The 22,641-nt window shown below is 54.0% G+C and overlaps 1 pseudogene; it reads left to right on the top strand.

Moving 5' to 3' along the window:
• LOC128943466 (serine/threonine-protein kinase pim-1-like) overlaps positions 1-22,641 on the top strand; it is a 36,919-nt pseudogene that overhangs the window by 1,764 nt on the left and 12,514 nt on the right.

Here is a 22,641-nt window from a genome sequence, read left to right as displayed (position 1 = left end):
CCCTCCCCTGCAAACAGCCCATCCCTGTTTGCCCTTTCCTCTCTGGCCCCACTCCCCATTGCAGTTCCTGACTTGGCACCATGGGAACGTCCCTTGGGGAGCAGGATCATCCTACAAGTGCTGCAGGAATTGTCTGCAGGCTCCTGCAGTGCCTGGTGCTGCTCCCTTGCCAGAGGCACCCCAGGCCAGGGGGGCACATCTGGGCTGCTGTGTCTGGCTCTGGGGCTCCCTGTTCTGGGCAGTGAGGAGGAGCTGCAGAGGCTCTGCAGGACTGACAGGATGGGCTTTGGGGCTGGCAGGAGAAGCTGAGGGACCTGGGCTGCTGCAGCTTCTGAAGAGGGGGCCCAGGGCTCATCCTGCAACTGCTCCAAGGGTGGTTCCAGAGAATCCCAGAATCAGCAAGGGTGGAAAAGACCTTGGAGATCATCAAGTCCACCCTGTGCCCTGACACTGCCCTGTCTCCCTTGAGCCTCCTCTTCTGCAGGATAAACAACCTCAGCTCCCTCAGCAACTCCTCAAAGCTCTTGTGCTCCAGACCCATCCTCAGCCTTGTTGTCCTTCTCTGGACACGCTCCAGCCCCTCTATGTCCTTCTTAATTGGGGGCTCCAGAACTGAACACAGCACTCAAGGTGCTGCCCAAGCAGTGCTGAGCACAGGGGAAGAATCCCTGCCCTGCTCCTGCTGCCCACACTATTCCTGAGCCAGGCCAGGAGCCATTGGCCTTCTTGGCCACCTGGGCACACTGCTGGCTCATGCCCAGCCTGCTGTCCATCAGTCCCTGCAGGTCCCTTTCTGCCTGGCTGCTGTCCAGCCCCTCTGGCACCTTGTGGAAGGGAAGGGAAGGGAAGGGAAGGGAAGGGAAGGGAAGGGAAGGGAAGGGTCCAGATCCAATCCTTCCTGAAATGTGGGGTTTGCTGGCACTGCCAGTGCCTTGACCTGAAAATTTCCCTATTCTGGCACAGCCCAAGTGCAGCAATTTGCTGGCACAGAAATCCAAAACCCGGCAACTTTCTGCTACTGGGTCTGGCACCTCCCATATCTTGTGTTTGCTGCCCCAGTACCCAGATTTGGAAATTTCCTGGTGCCCGCACAGCCCAAGTCCAGTGATTTGCTGGCACAGAAATCTAAAATTTGGAAATTTCAAGGTTCTGACTCCAGCACCATCCAGATCTAGTGTTTGCTGAGACCGCCAGTGCACAGATTTGGAAATTTCACAATGCCTTCACAGCCCAGGTCCAGCAATTTGGTTTTAGCTAGCTTAGGAAGAGAAGTTCCTCGGACTGTGACTTTCCTTTTTCTTGGAACTGTTTAAACCTGCTCTGGGCTGAAAACCCAGACAAACACCGGCAGCTCACACCTGTGGCCCCCTGAGCTCTGGGACGCTGCATTCCAGAACCAGAGGGACTTAGAAGAGACCGAGTGAGCCAACTACAACCCACAACAAGGACTTTCTGAATTTTCCATCTCTTCAGCACTGTCCAAGGTTTTATTTAATATTATTCATTTTTCATGCTTGTGAATACTTTACTTGTTTAATAAACTGGGTTTTTTTCACTTTTCTCGAGGGAAGTCTTTTCCTGAACTAGTAGGGGGAGGGGCTGCTTGAACTTCCTTTCTAGATGGATTCCTTTTGGAGGTTTCCTCCCAAAATTTGCCCTAAGCCAGCACAAACAGTCACAATGAAAACTTCACCAGTGGCATAATTTCCTGGTGGCAAATCTTGTGACAGAAGCTTGACCTTGTTCTCCATGAGAAATTCTTGGGAAGAGCAGACAGGACAAGATTCCTGGAAAACGGAAACAGCTTTCCAGAAGTGAAATGAAAATGGAAGAAACAATCCAAGATGTTTTCCTCTATTTATTTCTATGCTCCCCTTTTCCATGTTGCATCCCAGTAATTCCAGATGTACCTCACCTCTAAGATCAGTGACTTAGGGATTTTTAGGCGTTCTAAAATACCATGAGCCACACACAGTTTTCCTTCTCCTGTTTTTACTGGAAAGCAACACTGGAGATGTAAGTGCAGTGCTTGGGTCAGGTAGGAATCCTACCCCAAGGGAAGGTGCCCCGAAAGTGTTTGACCCTCAGCAAGGACAATGCACAGCAGCAGGCGAGGGGATCGCTGTGCCAGTGCGCAGGAGTCAGGGCTCTGCATCTGGGCTCAAGGCTGCAAAGTTCCCGTGTTTGGACAGACGGAGGGACTGTCCCCGCGGCGCGCGGGGCTCGAACGTGGGGCTCGTGGGGCGAGCGGGGAACGGACACGGGGACAAACGGCCCCGGTGCCTCAGTTGCAGCAGCGGCAGCAGCAGCGGCAGCAGCACCGGCGACAGCAGCAGCAGCAAACAGATAGTTTTCAACACTCTTTCCATTTCTCTTTTTCTTTCTCTTTCTCTCCCTTTCCCGCTGTCGGGCACCCTTGTCTCGGGGTCCCTTGCCCGGCGTCCCTCTCCTCTCCCCGCCTCCCTCTCCCCTGCCGGGCCAGGCCATGCCCCCGGCCCGCCCCCGGCCCCGGGCGGGGCTGCCCCGTGCCCGGCCCCGGCCGTCCCGCCGCGGTCTCGCCTCCGCTCGGCTCTGGCCGTACTGGCGGTGGCGCTGCTGGGCGGGCATCAGTGCCTGGTGCGGGGGCGGCATCGCCGCCCTTCGGCTCCGCCTGGCCCGAGCCCGGCTCCGGACCCGACGCAGGGTCCAGTCCCGGCCCCGGCCCCGGCCCCGGCCCCGGCTCCGGCTCCTCCCAGGGCCCGCGGAGGACACACGCGGCGCGGCCGCTCCCGCCACCTCCGCTGCGGCTTCCCCGGCCCGAGCTCCGCCGCTCGGCAGCGCGGCCGCCAGCCCCAAGCCGCCGCGGCCCGGGGCGGGTGGGGATGCCGGGCCCGGGGCGGGTGAGGGGCGCTCGGGGGTCGTTGCTGGCCCCGGGCCGAGCGCTGACAGCCGCGTCTCGCCCGCAGGTGAGGCGCACGAGGCCCTGCAGGAGCGGTACCGGCTGGGATCGCTGCTGGGGCGCGGCGGCTTCGGCAGCGTCTTCGCGGCCACGCGGCTCTCGGACGGCGCCCCGGTGAGCGGCGGGGCCGGCGGCGGGCGCGGGAGGAGGGGGCGGAGGAGGAGGGAGGAGGAGGAGAAGGTCGGGGCGCGGCGGGACGGGTGGCGAGCTCAGCCCGCTGCTCTCCCTCGCTCGCAGGTGGCCATCAAATGCGTGCCGAGGGATCGCGTCCGGCACTGGGGCGAGCTGGTGAGTGAGCGGGGCCAGCGGCAGAAGCCGGGCCGTGCCGGGCGGCGAGGAGCCGGGGCCCGGCAGGGTGGGAGCCGCCGTGAGCCCTGCGGGGAGAGCGGGCGTGGGCTGAGCGGGGCGTGCAGAGCATCCCGGGCTGCCTGAGGGCTGCCAGAGCCCCGGCACGGCCTCGGCCCCACTGACGGCACCGCGCTCCTCCCGCAGCCCGACGGCACCAGCGCCCCGCTGGAGATCGTGCTGCTGGCCAAGGTGTCCCGTGGCTGTGGTGGTGTTATTCAGCTCCTGGAGTGGCTTGAGCTCCCCGACAGCTTCCTGCTGGTGCTGGAGCGTCCGGAGCAGTGCCAGGAACTCTCAGGTTTCCTGGCGGAGCGGGGGTTCCTGCCCGAGGAGGAGGCGCGGGGGCTGTTCCGCCAGGTGCTGGAGGCCGTGCGGCACTGCACCAGCTGCGGGGTCCTGCACCGGGACATCAAGCCCGAGAATGTCCTGCTCGACCTGGCCAGCGGGCAGCTGAAACTGATTGACTTTGGCTGTGGCGCCTTCCTCCAAGACACAGCCTACACCCAGTTTGCAGGTGAGCCCTCGCAGGGGATGCTCCTGGGCATCTTGTGGCCCAGCCTGGGTGCAGCACTGGGGTTTCCCCCTATTGCAGCCGGGATAGGATTGATGCTGGAGCCGAGTTGTTCTGGGTGGGGTGTGAGGGCGGCCAGCTCCCAGCCCTGCTGACAGCCTTCAGCACCCACTGTGGCCTGGGCTGGGGCTGGAGCTGGGGCAGCCAGCCCGACACAAACCCCCATGGGGGTAGCAGAGAGGGAGGCCTGACCGCGTGCCCGGATGGTTTGGTGTGCAGGTGAGGAAGGGCTGGACTGCTCTGCTCTCCTTGTTTGCCTTGGCTTATTAACATTTTTGGGGGCCATGGAGGTGGGGAGGAGAGTGAGTTTTCTCCACTACTGGGTGGGTTTCTTCTTTGTGTGTCATGGTTTGGCCTTCCCAGGGATTGTGCTGCCCTCTTCCAGCACCGGTGGCTTCTTTTCCAGCCCCGAGTTTGTGCACAAGTCCCAGGTGCTGGTGAGAGGGCAGCTCTCACTCCATGTGCCTCTGGGGCAACCCCCACATGGCCAGGGATGCTGGGGCCAGGCTCTGGGAGCAGCAGCATCCCCCTGCTGATCTCTGTCTGTGTTCCACAGGAACCCTGTCCTATAGCCCACCAGAGTGGATCCAGCACCAACGCTACCACGGCGAGGCAGCCACGATCTGGTCCCTGGGCCTCCTGCTGTGCCACCTGGTCATGGGGAAGCACCCGTTCAGGAGGGGCCAGGAGATCATCCGGGGGCGGATCTTGTTCCCACGATGGCTCTCTCAAGGTGGATCCTCATCTCTGGGCACGGGGCCAGTACCATTGCTGGGAGACAGGAGCAGGCTCATGGGCATCCCGCTCTGGCAGCTGCTGAGGAGGTGGCACATGTCCTGCTCTCCTGCTGTCCTCCAAACAGAACATCCATGGGGAAGTTTAGGCCCAGCTCTGGGCACACCCAGCATGGCCTGGGCATGGGAACGGGAGGGCAACTTCTCCAATTGACTGATGATTTCTGGTTTCTCTCCCCAGACTGCCAGGATATCATTAAGAGGTGTTTGTCCATGCAACCCTCGGACAGGCCATCCTTAGAAGATCTTTTCTGTCATCCTTGGGTGAAGGGTATTCCTCTGCCCTAGAAGATGGGAGAGATCCACGTGCACATTTGGATCCAGGGGCCTGGCAGGTACCAGCTCCACGCATCTCTTGGCAATCAGTGGCAAAGCAAACCAGGCTGGTTTTGTCCTGCCTGTAGCTTTGAGCAGGGGTCAGCAGAAGGGAATATGCATCTCTTGGGCTGGAGCTGAGCTGCAGACCTGGTGTGGTGGTGGTGATGGCAGGCCACTGGTGACCACCATCCCCCTGGTTTTGTTTGTCCTGTTCATGGATGGCTGGGGCCCCGGGCAGAGCCCTGACAGCCTGGTCTGGCCCCAGGGCAGGAGAACGAGCCTCTGGAGAAGCTGTTCCAGGTGGGGCTGCTGCTGGAGACACCAAGGACAACCTCAAGGATGACAATCTCTTCCCAGCCTGGCCAGCTGAAGATGGTGGACTTGGATTCTGGCACCTTCTTCAAAGCCAGGCTCCAGGCCCAATTCGCAGGTGAGTCCACAGGCAGGGGGATGCTCCCTGATCTGGGCATGGCACGGCCTGGCTGGGCACCAAAGGTTCCCCCTGTGCAGGGGCAGATGCAATGAATTCTTCAGTCAGCTGCCCAGCTGCTTTTTGACTCTAGGAAGCTACTGAGGGCTGCATGTGCCGTGGCTGGCTGCAGGCTGGGCACATGTGCTGCCCTCCTTCTCTGCTGCCAAAGGCAGCAGGGATGGGCAGCTCTGGGCACAGCTCTGGGCACCGCAGGCCTTGGCACAAGGGCACAGGAGCTCTCAGCTGACGGGCACTTTTTGCTTTCTCTCCTTGCAGCCGGGCTCTGCGGGTGCTGAGGCTGCTCTGGGCTCTGCCAGGGCTCTGCTGGGCTCAGCCCTGGGCCCAGCTGGGCTGGTTCTGCCCTCACATTGCTCTGACAGCTCTGCATCAGACGAGCCCTTTGCGAGCACAGTGCCTGAGCTTTCTGCTTTGGCAGGTGAGTGAGACTCTGCTGCAGGCCCAGAGATTGCAGCTGGGGACACACATCCAATTGGCAAGGACCCAAACTCTCCACAGTCCCAGCTGAATGCCTGGATCTCTTTTGTCTGTCCCATTCTTCCTTCTTTATTGGCTGGAATTATGAAATTGCACGTTCTTCCTCCTCTAGAAGTGCCACAAGTGGGCCAAAGCTGGCGAGTGGGCGATGCTCCTGAGGCAGTGGAGTCTGGAGCTGGTGGATGGAGAATTGCCCTTCTGCACTGCCAAACCAGAGCAAAAAGCTGTAAGTGGGACTTTGTCAGGGATTTCTTAGAGACACAGTTTCAAAGGGAATGTGCAGCTCATTTCCAGGCTGAGAAGGAAGGTCATCTTCTAAAGGATTTGGGGTTTGACAGAGTTTCCACTCCCAGTCCTGCTTGGAGCTGGAAGGGCACAAAGCAATTTCCTTGTGCTTCAACCACAATTTCAAATACCAATGTTGGAAACAAAGCCCAAAATCTTTTAAGAGGCTGCTGAGGTCAGTAAGATGGATGCATGCCATCAGCACATTTACAATGTAAATAACTGAGTTATCTTTTTAAAAAGATCATTTACCTCTTAATGCACAGAATTTAACTTTGCCTTTATATTTTGTTTTTTTTCACTAACATTATGTTTTTTTCACTAACACTTGGATTTTACTCTTATCTTTTACCATTTACCTATTTTTCCCTTTGTCCTTTTTTTTCCTTTCAATAGAAAACATGTCCTACAAAAGGAACATCCTTTGCTCCTGGTTCCTGTGTGGAGCAGCTCCCTTCCTGCTGGCTGAGCTGGTCAGGCAGAGCCCGGCTTTTCCCCATTGCTGGGCACAGACTGATGGAGCAGCACTGCTGAACACGGGCACACAGAGGGACCAGCAGCAGCTGCCTTTGGCCACCTGAGGCTCCAAGGCCCAAACTCTGAGCAGCCAGGGCTGGAAGAGACTGGCAGGATCTGATCCCTGACTCTAGGCCAGGGCTGCACAAATGACCCCACAGAAGCAGCAGCAGCAGCAGCAGCAGCAGCAGCAGATGGAGCTGATTTTGAGCACAGCCCCTGCCCTTCTTCCCTCCCGTGTGCAGCGGTGTCACAGCAGCCTGAGGCACCTGGGAGCCCCCAGTGCCAGCAGGGACTGGAGATGGCAGCCCAGGGCTCCTGGAGGCTTTGCAGGGAACGGAGCTGGGCACTCCCTGTCCATGGGGAGCTTCCAGATGGAAAAGGCTGCTGTGCCCAGGCAGCTCCAAGGGCACAGAAAGGAGGCTCTGGAGCACTGGATCTGTGCCAGTGCCACAGTCCTGGGCAGCAGCCACTGAGCCCTGGGGGAACAGAGGGCACAGCACGAGGGACAGAACCAGGCAAGGGCAGAGACTGGAGAGAGCCAGGCCCGGGAGCAGGAACAGCTGCTCCATTGCACTCTTGGAGAAAGCTCTTGGCTGGTTCAAAGCACTGAAAGGCGTGAAGGGCAGAGAGGAGGCCACAGCAAACAATGCTCCTGTTTGCACAGCCTCCCCTCTCCGTGTCCCAGAAGGAATTGCATGGACTGTGTTCTTCTCTCTGAGGCGTCTCGTTCAGCATGAGCATGTCAGCACCAGGAGCTGAAGGAGCTGAAGCCTCAGGCCACAGGAGCTGGGCAAGAGGGAACTTTTGGAGCAAAGTAATGCTGCTAAAATAGCCCCAGCTGGATGCAGTGGATATAATCATGGAATCACAGAATCCTTTCTGTTGGAAAATCCCTCTGAGCTCAGCCAGTGCAGCCGCTCACCCAGCAGTGCCAAGCCCAGCACTAAACCACGTCCCTGCAGTGCCAAGGCCTGGACACCAGCCCTGAGTGAGGCCTGGACAGCAGGCCCTGAGCCAAAGGTGGCCTCTGGATGAACCTTCCAAGCAAAGGTTATCTTTGTATCTGCTCCCTGATGAAATATGCATGGTCATTAGCAGTGAGATAGATGCAGCCACTCGTTAGTGAAACATGTGTTGGAGATGAGGGGGAGACGACCATCCTTTAATGCATCGAACTCCGATTTTATTGATCAATCAATCACCTTAAATAACAAAGTTAACGAACTTCATGCATATTCTGTAATCCAATGTCATGATAGGCTAACAGAGAAATTTCGAACCACTCCCTTTGTTTTAGAATACCTACAATTGTTTATTAAAAACAGAAACCAAAACAGAAACCAAAAACTAAAACAGAAACCAGTGTTCCCAAAACGTTTACATCTGTTCTCAGGATGGCAGGCCTTCCCAGAGACGGTGTTCTACTTGTTATGGGAAGACAATCTGAGAACTCCATTGTTTATAGAATGATGCCTGAGAGAGTCTAATTGTTTATACAAATCAGAAGGCTGAGAGCTGTTAGAAACTGCTTTTACTTTTCCCCTATACTTTTGTCTCAATTGTATGTCTCATGGCCTTTTCTTTAAGTCATTCTTGAAAAACTCTCCAACAAACATGTATTGACCTTTGTGTATTTAGAAGCCAGACAAGGCCATGAAATCTGACATCTGGCCTTGTTTGGGGCTGTATGGTCAAAGTCAGCTCCCTTGGTTCCTCCTTGAGCCCTGGCCAGGCTTTGGGAGGGACCCAAGAGGTGGATGAAAGCAGATGTTGCCACACTAGCAGTGCTGTCAGTTTGTTCCTTCAGCACTGTCAGAGCTGGGCCCTCTCCCAGCAGGGTTGGAGCCTCACCTGGGGCTAAAGGCACCTGCAGGAATTCCCAGTGCCCAGGAGTGGCTCTGCAGCCCTTGGCTGTGACAGCTTCGCCAGCTGCTGTGTGGGTCCGGGGGATGGTAAAGCCTGAGGGTAAATGCTGCTGGATCTTTGTTAATATCTGCAGGCAATCTTTTTTGGGGATGGTTGGGTGCATTGCTGAGCTGCTCCTTTTGTGATTCTTTGCTGCTCTGAACTGCAGGAAATGACACTGATTCCTTCAGTTGGAGTCTGTGCCTTTGGTGCTGCCCCTGCCCACTGGTAAAACAAAACTGGCACAGTCTGGCCAGATCCCAACAAAATGTCACTTGTTCAGTGTAAATGTGAGGAATCAGTCCCATCAGAAATTCCCAGCTGGGAAGCCCTTCCCTGGAGTTCCCTGGCTCTGGAGTGGGCTGAGGTCGGAGCCCCGTGGGAGCAGTGGGGCAGTCGGGTAAAAGAAGCTGCACCCCTGGATCTCTTCAAATGCATCCAAAAATTGTATATGGAAAAGGAAAAGACCTTGTGGATTTGGGCAGACAAAGATGAATTTGTTGAGAGTACATAGGAAACAGCACCTTCAGAAGGAACAATGATTGTTGGAATGCTCCCACAAGGAGCAACAGAAGAAGGTTTTCAGCTTGAGCTCAGATGCCCTTGTGCAAGTGAAATATCAATATAACAAATAACTATATACATATTTATAGTATAATAAGACCTTCATGTTTATATTTATAGCTTTTAATGTATATATGTCTATATCTACATGTCTATATCTGTATTTATATATAAATATGTACATATAATAATAATGTGAAATAGTGCTGACAATACTAATTTGGTATCTTTGGCTGCTCAGGGATGTAACACGAAATACCCTACAGAACAGGATTGGCCAGGACCCTAATGTCAGTGGTCAACTTTGTGAGATTGTATACAATGGAAAAAGGAGGAAGGGAGGAAATTGGCTATTTTTACAGGGTGTGCTGATACTGTGATGCAGAGTGCTTTGTCTGTTCCTGTGAAAAATACAGCGATTTTGTCTGCAGGGTTTTTCATGTACCAGAGTATGCACAAGCTGCAGGATTGGTTGCATGGGTGAAGGGGTTGTTAAAAGAGCAGTTGGAAAGATGAGGAGAAGGGAACCTTTGCCCATGGAGAACCCATCTCCCAGATGTGCTCCATGCCCTTCACAATGGCCCACGGGGGAAATGGAAACCCCCTGGCTGTGCACGGCTGCCCCCAATTTGCAAATCCAGCCATGGGCAGTGAGACTTGGGCTGCCTGGGAAATTGTTCTGGCTGTGATGGCCCCTGGCAGGGCCGGCCCAGAGGCTGCAGGGCTGGGCCTTCATGCATTGGAGTTCATTAGGAGAAATTCAAAGCAAATGAGAGCTGTCAATACTGAAACAGGAATTCAGATTCCTCCAGGACACTTTGCTTTGGTAACTGCTCCCTTGGAGCTTGGCCTTGCAAAGTGTTCCTGTCATGGCAGGAGGAATTGATGCAGAATATCAAGGAGAAATTACAGTAATTCTGTAAACAATAATGAACAAGATTGGATTATTCAACCCTGTGACAGGGTAGCACAATTATTGATATTGCAACTCTAAGAGCAATTGATAAAAAAGGAGATCCAGCTCCAGTCACCACCATTTGTGGAGATAAAGGGTTTGGATCCAGCAGCCCTAATAATGGAGCCAGAGTGTGGGTCGGAGGCCAAATGGCCCTCCCGAGGCAGCTGAAGGAGCAGCTCCTAGGAAAGACAACTCTGAGTCCTGAAACCTGGGCAGGAACAATGGGAATGTGTCCCTGCAGCCAAGTATTGTGTGTGAGAACAAGTAAATCTGACAGGATATTGTTTTACACATCCTGCCAGACCAGATCTCCCTGTTTGCCCCAAGGACCCCTTTGGAAAATGCTCTGATCCACGGGGCTCCATGTGAAGGCTGCTGTGACACTGAGGGACTTGCACAGGAATTCCATCCAGGAGGCTGGGTGCCCCTCAGGGCCTGGGACCCGGCCCCTTCCAGCCAGAGGGGAAAGGGCCCCCCAAGCCTTGTTAGCCACAGACAGCATGGGAAAGCTGAACAGCAAAGGGCCCTGGGGCATTATTCTGGAATTAAAAAGGTGCCAGCTCCATGCACAACAGAATTCTTGTTCCTAATTTGAATGATTGAGAAAAAAGAATGAAGAATGGTGTCACTAAAGTACTACTGATGTCTGTAAGGTGTACCTTGATAGTCAGCCAGAATCTTTGTCTGCCACAAACACCTCTAGTGTTTCACCAAGGGATTGGTCATCATAATGTAATGATGGGTTTTGATGGATTGCTGAGCTTCTTTTGTAATTCTTTGCTAATGATGATGTGCTTTGCTGAGCTTATCCTTTTGTAAATCTTTGCAGCTGTGCATGATATAAATGACACAATTCCTTCAGTTGGTGTCTGTGTCTTTGGTAGTGACCCTGCCCACTGGTGAAACAGGGCGCCCTCTTGCCTAGGTGTTCCCTGGGAAGGCAAAAGCCCTCCCTCCAAAATTCCCCCCTTTCTTCCCTGTTCCCCCCTTCATACCCTGAGCATGATGTGCTCTGGTCTGGGTACCCCGGGGTCAGTTGGGGTCCCCTGTCCTGGCTGTGTCCCCTGCCCAGCTCCCCCGCAGCCCCAGCCCCTCCCCAGCGTGGCTGGACGAGGGGCAGGACAGGCCTTGGCTGTGCTGCAGCTCAGCAAGAACAAAACCATCTCTGCGTGCTCAGCCCTGTGCTCAGCACCCGGCCCAGCAGTGTCTCAGTGCCAGGGCTGTGCCCTCAGTCCCTGCCAGGGGTTTCCATGGCAACTGCCAGGCCAGGTGACCCAGGTGTCCCCCCCAGTGCCGGTTGCCATGGAAACAGTGCCCAGCCCTGCCCCTTTCTGTCTGGCTGACCTGGCCTTTGGCCTTGGCAGTGCCGTTGGCTGCTGGTTCCTGGTGCCTGAGCGGCCAGCGTGGCACAGGGCATGTGGCCATGGCACAGCCCCCAGCAAGGGATCCCCTCTGGCTCTGGGCACTGACACCAGCCCTGAGCAAGGGGCCAGGGCAGCTTTCCATGGCCACTAACCATCACAACGGGGCTGGGCATTGGTTGCCATGGCACCAAACCAAGGACCGGGCCCCATGGCCATTGCCATGGCACCTGGTGGCACCAAGTGTCACTGCAATTGTACCTGGAACAGCCCTGGCACCGCTTTGTCCTGAGGGTTGCAATGGCAGCTGAGGGCAGCAACAGCTGGGGCTCTGCAAGGGCCCTGGGGGAGATGGGAAGGAGCAGCAGAGCAGGGGCTGATCCATCCCCAGTGTGCTGCACAGCCCAGGGCAGCGTCCCAGAGCATCCACATGGAGCTGCCAACAACATCCCCCCTCTGCAGCCCTGGCCTCTCCCCAGCTCACACAGGTGCCCCATCCTTGCAGGCACAGACACGACAGCACTGGCTCAGCAGCCCCTGTTTGCATTGCACACAGCAGCGGGAGCACCCCCATGCTGTTGGTGTGGGCACATGAACCTGAGGGAGCACAAATGCCATCAGCCCCTGGGGCCAGCAAGGGCTGGGGAACACCAGGGAAACCACTCAGCTTTGTCCTGGCCTCTGCAGTCAGCCAGAAAGTTTGTTCCCATCAGCTGGGAGTTTCCTGTCCCACTGCAGACGCTGTTGCTCAGAGCCAGGGCTGCCTAGCAGCCACCCCCAAACTGCCCTCAGCATTTCCTCTGCTTCACCTTTGCTTTCTTTACTCTTCCTGATACAAATTTCTTCTAATTGCCCTCCTCAGGGGACCCAGAACTGGACACAGCACTCGAGGTGCTGCCCAAGCAGTGCTGAGCACAGGGGAAGAATCCCTGCCCTGCTCCTGCTGGCCACACCATTCCTGAGCCTGGCCAGGAGCCATTGGCCTTCTTGCCCACCTGGGCACACTGCTGCCTCATGCCCAGCCTGCTGTCCATCAGTCCCTGCAGGTCCCTTTCTGCCTGGCTGCTCTCCAGCTGCTCTGTCCCCAGGCTGTATTGCTGCAGGGGTTTTTGTGGCCAAAGTGCAGGACCCGGCACTTTGACTTGTTAAACCTCACCTTGTTGGATTTGGGTCCTGGATCCAGCCTGTCCAGGGCCCTGTGCAGAGCCTTCCTACCTCCATCCTCCATCAGATCCACACTCACACCCAGTTTGGTGTCATCTGCAGATTTGCTGATGTTGGAGACAATCCCGTCATCCAGACCATTCCATGCAGACATTGAAATCCACGCTGGCTGGCTCTGACCCCTCAGCCATCCTGTGGGTGCCCTGGGATGGCACTCAAGGTGATCTGTTCCATAACGTTGCTGAGCACCCAGGTCAGGCTGACCGGCCTGGAGTTCCCCAGCTCCTCCTTCCAGCCCTTCTTGGCGATGGGCTCACACTGGCACCTCTAGTGCTCTGGGACCTCCCTGCTGAGCCAGCACTGATGGTAAATGATGGAGAGCAGCTTGGGGAGCTCATCCACCAGCTCCCTCATCCCCCTGAGATGGATCCCATCCAATCCCATTCACCTGTGAGCATCTGAGTGGCTCAACAGGTCACCAGCTGCTTCCTCCTGGATTCCAGGGGGGCTGTTCTGCTCCCTGTGCCCATCTAGCAGCTCAGGAGAGCACTTGTCCTGAGGACAGCCTGTCCTAATATTGAAAATTGAGAGAAACAAGATGTTAAGTAGCTCTGCCTTCTCCTTATCTTTAGTTACTATATTCCCCACTGCATCCAATAAAGAGTAGAGGTTCTCCTTATCCCATGTTTTGCTATTAATTTAATTGTGGAAACATTGTCTATTTTTTTCACAGAAGTGGTCAGGTTAAACTCTAATTGAGTTTTCACCTCCTGACTTTTTTTCTGCACGACTTTACAACATCCTTAAACATTTCCTAAGCTGCTTGACCTTCTGTCCAAAGTTGATGCACCTCTTGTTACCCTTGAGTTCCCACAAAATCTCCATGGCCAGCCAGGCCAGTCATTTTCCTCACTAGCTCATCTTTTGCCACACTGGGACAGGCTGCTCCTTCCCCCTTAAGATTACTTTCTTGAAATGTGTCCATCCTTCCTGGACCCCTTTGTTTGTAAGGGATATTTTCCTTAAAAAGAAATCAGTGCCTGATTCATTACTCCCCAAATCTGCATCCTAAATAAGCCAAAGTCTGCCCTTCCTAATTGTTAATAAATTGTTTCCTGTTCAACTGTGGTCTGTTGGCCATGAAGGGAAAATTTCTGTGCCTCTGAGTCTCACCAGTTCCTGACCCCCAAAGGACACAAACCCAAAGAGTTGTGTTTCCCACTCCAGTGGCTGCACTTGCACTTCCCTCCATAGCCAGAGCAGAGCTCCCTTGTCCCAGAAAGTTCTTGGCAATGCAGGGATGAAGGAAACAGGACAGGCTCTGGGGATCAGGGGCAGGGCACAGCCAGGGATTTGGAGGCTGTTGTGAGCCGAGGGCAGGACTCAGACCTCGGCCTTGGTGAACCTCATCCAATTGTCCTGGGCCCATGGCTCCAGCCTGGCCAGATCCCTCTGCAGAGCTTCCTGCCCCCCCAGCACAGCCACACTCCCACCCAGCTTGGGCTCACCTGGGAACTGACTGAGGGTACCCTCAATGGCCTCATCCAGATCAGCAATAAAGAGATTTCGCTGACCTGGCCCCAATCCTGAGCCCTGGGGACATCTCTGGATGTGACCCCATTCCTCAGCTGCTCTGACTGCCAGGGGTTGGATGAGAGAAATGGTGGTGTTGGGGTAGGAACAAAGTGTGATTGACTGTCAGCCATGAAGGGTCTTGATTTTCATATCTGCTCAAACTGCATTAGGAGGTGCTGGGGATCAATATCAACTGGGGATTGCTGATATCAATCTATAAAGAAGAAAATAAAACAGGACAAAAGAGTTCTCTCTGCATTGTTTTCAATATGGTATATTCACTTTGAATAGCCTTCTGAAATCTGTCTAATTAACCACAGAAGATCTGAAAACTTAGATTATTCCCATGGAATTTTCTTGTTTTGGGTGTTTTGAACAAATGTTTATGAGCTTTTCTTACTTAATTCCTGAAGTCAAGAGGTGCTGGGGATCCATATCAACTGGATACCAATCTATAAACAAGATACCAATCTATAAACAAGAAAAGAAAACTGGACAAAACCAGTTCTCTCTGTTTAGTTTTCAATATACCATATTCACTTTAAATACACCTCTGAAATCTGACTAATTAACCACAGAACAATTGAAAACTTCAATATTTCCCACGGGGTTTTCTTGTTGAAATGTTTTAAACAAATGTTTAATAGCCTTTTTCACTGAATTCCTCAACTGAGTAGCTCAAGAAAGAAGAGGCCTCTGGAGTAGTAAAATTCATCAGCACCCTCCAAGTGGCTGAGGATCCATCTCCATCAGAGCAGCAATGAACAGAAATGGGCACAGCTTTGTGGCTGCCCCAGCTTTGGCATGGGCCCTGGGCCTGGAGCAAGAGCAGCTCTTGAGGGCCCCAAGGCCACGGCTCTTGTGCTGCCCTGGGTAGATGGGATGGCAGCAGGGGCTGCAGAGCTCTCAGCACCTCAGGCCGAGGGGAGCAGGGCAGCCAGGGAGCCTCCTTTGGCCTTGGCCCAGCACCTTCCCTCATGGCTGGAGCCGAGTCCTGTGGCTGCTGCTGTGCCCTTGCCAGGGGCTGAGGCCGTGGGGCAGTGCCCAGAGCAGCCTGGCTTGAGCAGAGCTGTGGGGCCAGAGCCAGCTGGGCTGGGCTGGGGAGAGGCCCTTGGTGCTGCCCAGAGCTCAGGGCAGCTGGCAGAGCTTGCAGGGAGCTGGGCTGGGCTCAGACAGCCTGGCCTAGAAAACATCAGTGTCCATCTCAGCCTGGCTGAGTGTGCAGGGGCAGAACTCAGGCCAGGCCTTGTGAGGTAGGGCCAGAGCCTGTGCAAGGCATTGCAAACAGGCAAGTGGCCCAGAGAGGAGGCTGCTCTGTGCCCTTGATGGCAGGGATGGAGGAGGGAGGGGGTCCAGAACATTTGTCAGCACCAGCCTCTGTGCCCAGGCCTTTGCAGCCCTGGCTGCTGAGCCCAGCTTCTGCCTGGGCTGAGTTTGGCTGTGGCCCAGCTCCATCCTCCTGCAGGGTCAGGGCCTGTTCCCAGTCATGGCCAGCCCTGGCTGCCTCTCTGCTGGCCCAGAGGCCGGCAGAGCCCAGCGCAGGGCTGTCTGTGCAGTCCCACAGGTGCCAGGGGCTCTGCAGGAGCTGGCAGAGGCTGCCCAGCAGGGAGGCCATGGGGCACAGAGCCCCAAGGCTGCTGTGGGCACCACGGCACAGGGGCCGTTCCCAGCCGCAATGCTCCTGGCCTGGGCTGGGCCTGCACAGGGGCTGGGCCACCATGGCTGGGCCAGCACAGGCCCAGACGCTGCTGGGGCTGACAGCAAGGCCAGGCTCACACAAGACATTGCTGAGCATGGCCTGTGCTGACCAGACCTGACTGTGCCAAAGGCAGAGCTCAGCTGCCCTTGGGGGCTGCAGCAACAGTCCAGAGCCCAAAGAGCCTCCATGGCTGTGCTGGAGACCAAGGCTGCAGGAGGGAAATGCAGGGCTGCTGCAGGATGGGGAGGGCATTGAATTCCAGCACACACCTCAGCTCTCTGATGATTCCAGCACCATGCTGGGCCCTGTTTCAGACTGGAGCAGAGCAGATGTTGATGGGACAGGAGCCCTGCGGGGCTGTCAGGGACCTGCAGCTTGCAAGGTGCTCTGCTCTCCCTCAGGTGCTTTCGGAGAGATCCAATCCTAGCTGGGCACCTCAGGGCACAAGTGGCACTGCCTGGGCAGTCTTGCCTGGTGGGGCGGGGAGGGAGGAGTGAGTGGGGCTGGGGCACTTTCGCTTTTGGCTTGCTGGCCTGCTTGCTTGCCTGCTTGCTTGCTTGCTTCTGCCTTAGCCCTAGCTGATAGCTGCCTTTTTTTTTTCCCCTTTGCTGCTTTCTGCGCTGTTTTTTTTCTTTTCTTTCGTCCTCTCTTTCTTACCCGCCCCTGAAGATACTGGACCGGCTCCGGACCTGACCTGGGACGTCTGGCGGGATCTCCAGAGTCAGCTAGAGAAGCTCAGAGCCCTCCACAACACTGACTGGTTTCTTTTCTTTTCTTGTGTTGGGGAGTGTTCTTTTGTTACTTGTCAATAAAGAGGTTTTCTTTTCCACTTTGCTCCTCCGAGAAATTCCTTCCCGAACCCGGTATTGGGGGAGGGGTGGTTGGAGGTTTGTCTTTTGGGGGGGCTCCCTTTTGGAGATTTCCCCTAATTTGTCCTAACCAGGACAATCTTTTTGGTGCGTTGGCCAGGAAACGGAGGCCAAAGCCAGTGGAAAAAAACCTATAACAATAATATTTTGGTTTTGGTTGTTTTGTGGGCATATTGGTAATTCATAATGTCATTTGGGGTGAAAGCTTGCCGGTATTTCTGGTCCCTTGGGGTTTTTGAAGCTTTAATACCTTTGTGGTCCCTAGGGTTATTTCCTTACCCAGAAATAGCTCTGGTGTTGTCCCTAATAAGTAACCTTTGTAAGCGGGGGGCACTAACCAGAATAGTCATTGGGCTGGTCGTATGTGCGCTGATTTGTCGGAGGTTTATGAAAGACTTTGTTTCAGGAATGTATGGATTGCTGTCATGGCTGTGTACTCAGTTTGTTTGGGGAGAAGAAGGGGAAGGGGCTTCTCAGCTTTTGTCTTCCTTCTTCTCCTCCAAATTGTTGACATCTCTATTAGAAAATATTGAATTTCCCCTGAGTTTAAAAGAAACCATCTTTCTGGCATTTAATTTATTAAGCCTTTTCTATACTGTCTGGAGTGTATATAAAATGAAAGCCGAGATTTCTAGAGGGGTTAGAGAGACTCCTGATTCAGGAGTAAAACAAAGCAGGAAAAATCTTGACTGGAGTGGGAAATGGGAGGATATGGGCCAGACTTTAAAGGAATTTTCTGATCCTATAGACTGGGACTTTCCATCTGATCAAATTCAGAACCCAGTCGAGGTGGCAAAGTATTTGAGGGAGAAGTGCCATGGTAATACTAAGGAGGAAAGGATTACTGCAGCGAGCTGGGTCTTGGCGCTTGTTTACCGTACTCTGCTAGATACTGTGGAGCAGCAGATAGCAGAAAGGGAACAGGGAGATAAGTTAGTTACTATCCCAGTGACCCAGGCTGCAGCTAACATCCCAGGCTCCAGGCTAGCAGCTGAATCAGACAATAGGCCTCAACCCATGGCTGTCGCAGCTAATACAAGAGGTGGAAAGTGTAAAGGCAAGACCGATCGAAAGGTGGAAGATGATGATGATGATGCAGGAGAAGGACCCTCACCAAAATCAGAGGCCACATCAAAGGGCACAGATTCTGGAGCTAATATTGACTCCTTTTCTCTGAAGGACCTCAGAGGCCTAAGAAAGGATTACAGACGACAACCTGACGAATCTATAATTAGTTGGTTAGTCCGCCTTTGGGATGCTGCAGGGGAGGTTACGATTTTGGATGGTATTGAAGCAAGGCATTTGGGATCCCTGTCACATGATCCTGTCATCGATCAAGGTATGATGAGCAGGGCTAGCCCTCACAGCCTCTGGGAACGGGTCCTGGATAGTGTAGCACAAAGATACTTATGTGCAGATGATCTCTATATACAGCAGACACGGTGGAAGACCATAGAACAGGGGATCCAACGCCTGAGAGAGATGGCGGTGGCAGAGCTCATTTTCTCAGATGATATAACAACTAGGAATCCGGACCTGGTACCATGCACACCCGTAATGTGGAGGAAACTTGTGCGACTTGGGCCACCTGAATACGCTTCTGTCCTAGCAATAATGAAGCGGGATGATACATATGAGACTGTGCTCGATATGGCGAAGAAGCTTCGAGTGTATGCAGATGCTGTGCATGGACCAACTCATGCCAGAATTGCAGCAGTGGAAACCCGACTGCAGAAACTAGAGGACAAAATAGAGGAGAATCATAAGAAACTCCGGGAAGAGATTAAGGAGGACCTTATTCAAATCTCAGCTGTGCAAATTAGAGGCCCTGGTATCCAACGCTGGCGCTCCTTTGATGGGGAGAGAAGGTACACCCCATGGGCTGAGTTATGGGTCTTTCTGCGTGAGTCTGGAGAAGACATGAGGAGATGGGATGGAAAACCCACCGCTGCTTTGGCACAACGGGTGCGTGATTTGAAGAAAAGAGGAAGTATCACCAAAAAGAGAGCAGCTCTGGTTGCTCATAGCTGAGATGTTGAGTATGACGATGACATGTCCGATCCCCTTGAAGGAACTTCTAAGGCATACGCCCAAGGAAAGAAGGACAATCTGGCTTAGAGGGGCCCTGCCTCTAGCCAGGAAGAGGCACGGGAAAACCGGGTTTTTTGGAAGGTGTGGATCAGATGGCCTGGCACATCAGAGCCACAAGACTATGAAGCATTGGTTGACAATGGATCACAGTGTACCTTAATGCCATCGGAACACGTGGGGACAGAACCTGTTTCCATTGCTGGAGTGATGGGGGGATCACAACAGTTGACTTTATTGGAAGCTGAGGTGAGCTTGACTGGGAAGGAGTGGCAGGAACATCCGATTGTGACTGGTCCAGAGGCTCCGTGTATTTTGGGCATAGACTTCCTCTGGAATGGCTATTACAAAGATCCTAAGGGATTCAGGTGGGCTTTTGGAATAGCTGCAGTGGAGATAGAGGGTATTAAACAATTGAATACCTTGTCTGGACTATCAGAGAACCCATCTGCAGTAGGACTCTTGAAGGTAGAGGAGCAACGAGTACCAATTGCCACCTCAACAGTGCACCGCAGGCAATACCGGATGAATCGAGATGCCGTGATCCCCATCCACAAGATGATCCGAGAGCTGGAGAGCCAAGGGGTGGTCAGTAAAACCCACTCACCCTTTAACAGCCCTATCTGGCCCGTGCGAAAATCTGACGGAGAATGGAGATTGACTGTGGACTATCGTGCCTTGAATGAAGTGACTCCACCACTGAGTGCGGCTGTACCGGACATACTGGAACATGGCATCGAGTGGGTATACCATATCCCCTATCATGTACCTGCTGCAGGGAAAGTGGAAAGGTATAATGGATTGTTAAAAACCACCTTAAAAGCATTGGGTGGGGGGTCTTTAAAAAACTGGGAGCAGCATTTGGCAAAGGCTACCTGGTTAGTTAACACTCGAGGTTCCACCAACCGAGCGGGTCCTGCTCAGTCTGAGCTCCTTAATAAGTAGATGGGGATAAAGCCCCAGTGGCCCATGTCAGAGGTTTGTTGGGAAAGACAGTATGGATCAACCCTGCCTCGAGTACAGACAAACCCATCCGTGGGATTGTTTTTCCTCAAGGACCAGGTTATATACATGGTGGATAATGCAGAAAGATGGAACAACATGGTGTGTACCTCAGGGAGACCCGATTGTGGGGTGAGACTCATATATGAATGTCATTGTTTGTTGAATGCGAGACAGAAGGAAACTGTAAGTGTCAAAGGTCTGAGCAAGTAAGATGAGAGGAATGCGTAAGTGTCAAAGGTGTGAGTAAGTGAAATGAAAGTTTTTTATTGTATGTTCACGATATGGGATAAGGGGTAGAGTGTCATGGGGTGACAGCCTTTATCCCAGTATCGTGTATTGGTCTGGCAGCTGTGTTTTTTCTCTCTCTCTCTCTCTCTCTCTCTCTCTCTCCCCCCCACCCCCCGGCCGTCTTGCCACGGTGGGGCGGGGAGGGAGGAGTGAGGGGGACTGGGGCACATTCGCTTTCGGCTGTTTGGCTTTGCTTGCTGCTTGCTTGCTGGCTGGCCTGCTTGCTTGGCTTGACGCTTTGCTTGCTTGCTACTGCCTTAGCCCTAGCTGATAGCTGCCTTTTTTCCCTTTGCTGCGTTCTGCTTTCTGCGCTGTTTTTTTTCCTTCTCTTTCGTCCTCTCTTTCTTACCCTACCCTGAAGATACTGGACCGGCTCCGGACCTGACCTGGGACGTCCAGGATCCCCGGAGTCTGCAAGAGAAGCTCGGCGCCCTCCACAACACTGACTGGTTTCTCTCCTTTTCTTGTGTTGGGGAGTGTTCTTTTGTTATTTGTCAATAAACAGGTTTTGTTTTCCACTTTGCTCCTCCAAGAAATTCCTTCCCGAACCCGGTATTGGGGGGAGGGGTGGTTGGAGGTTTATTTTTTTGAGGGGACACCCTTTTGGAGATTTCCCCTAATTTGTCCTAAACCAGGACAAGCACATAATTCCTGCCTCTTCCTGAGATTTCATTGCTGGGTGAGGAGCTCAGCAGTGCTGAAAGCTGAGGCCTGTCCTTTGTGATCCCTTTGGGATGGCAGTGGAAGTGCCCTGAGTGCACATTCAGAGGCACCTTCAGGGCTTCTCATGCCATGACACCAAAACTAAATGTGCAAGGTGACTTCCTAGAATGGCATGTAGTCCTTTGAAATATCTGCAGGCAGTGGTCTGAAACTGCTTTGTGAGCCTGCTCCTTGGGATCATCAGTGAGGGGCTGAGGGCTGGCCTGAGCCCGGTGCTGTGTCCCAGTGGGAGCAGCCGCACAGGCTCACGTGCAGAGCAGGCATTGCCAGAGGCCCTGGAGATCTCATCTGCCCTGCATCCACCATTGTCAAGGTGCTGTAAGCATCAGCTGGTGCTGACTTTCCTCTTGGACCCCTTGGTTTAGGCACTATGGGGAATTTCTTTCCTGAAGCCCGTGGGATTTGCCCCTGGCAGCTGTGATGGGGATGCTTGGGGAGTGTGGGGCTTTGGGGGCAGCTGCCCGGGCAGGGGCTGAGCTCGGGGCCCTGTTGGGCCCATGGCCCCCAGAAGCAGCAGCAGCAGCAGCATCCCCAGGGCCCAAAGCCCCGTGCCCCCTGCCCAGCACAGGCTGCCCTGCAGCTGTCACCCGAGCGGGGCCCAGGGGCCACTGGCTGCTGGCAGCAGCAGGAATGCGGGCAGGGTGAGGATGCCCTAGCCTGGCTTTTGTCTCTGGAATAATGCAGGCACAGGGCAGTGCAGAGCAGGCTGGGAAGCAGAGCCCAGGGCCTTTGGAGGCTGCAAGGCTTAAAGATCAGCCCCTGCAGCAGCCCAGATGTAGCTGGCCCAGTTGCCAAGGCTGTGGGGGCCTTGAGAGCGGGCAGCTGGATTTTGGATGGCTGTGGCCTGCTGGTGGCTCTGGGCCCAGGAGTGCCTGTGGCTGCAGCAGGAAGGGTGGCTGAAGGTTTGCTGCCTGCTTTGGTGGCCTGGCTGCAGAGGCCAATGCTGTGAGAGCCCCCTGTGTGTGAGCTGGTGAGAGCTGAGCTCTTGGGGACAGCGCTGTGCCCCAGGCCAGGAAGAGCAGCAGTGCCCAGTGCCAGGAGTGGTGTCAGTGGGAGCCCCTGTGCACAGGGACCCCCAGCCCCAGGGTGGCCGTGCCAGCACCCCCAGGGACCTCCAGCCCCAGGAACGTGGAACAAGTGGAACTCACAATTGTGCAAAGGCTGCCTGTTCCCAAAGGAATGGCCAAGAGAAGTCAGGTTTTAAAATGAAACAGTATTTATTTGCCAAAGATTGGCAAATCTAGGATTTACAGAACATGTGTCATAATACAATTGTTATAACAACAACAACAACAATATACAGAACATATTTACATGGGATCTGAGGGGCTAACAATCTTCAAAACGTATTTACTGGAAACTTCTAATGTAGTCAACATATTTACAGGAACTTCACAACTTTCAAACGTATTTACAAAGGTATCAGATCTGCGCTATCATGTGCATGAGTCCTGGAAGAAACGAAGCAGCAAAGCTGGACTCAGCTGGCAGCACAGGGCCCAGCAGGGCCTTCTTATACATGCGATTCATAAGAAAGTCTCCAAGAAACAGTTCCCCTTGCCTAGTCACGGTCCCCTTGTAATACATTCCTTAGTTCACAAGCAAGATCATAAATCTTCTGCTTATCTTATTCTAAGAGCATTGTATGCTGCCTCCAGACAGGTTAGCATTCTTACTTTCCTGCACTAGTTTAATTATTTATTAA

Source organism: Melozone crissalis, unplaced genomic scaffold (genome assembly GCF_028551555.1).
Source record: "Melozone crissalis strain CALT ecotype California unplaced genomic scaffold, PUWL_Pcris_2 ptg000046l_1, whole genome shotgun sequence".
In the NCBI taxonomy this organism is placed as follows: Eukaryota; Metazoa; Chordata; class Aves; order Passeriformes; family Passerellidae; genus Melozone; species Melozone crissalis.
This window is presented reverse-complemented; position numbering and strand designations above follow the sequence as displayed.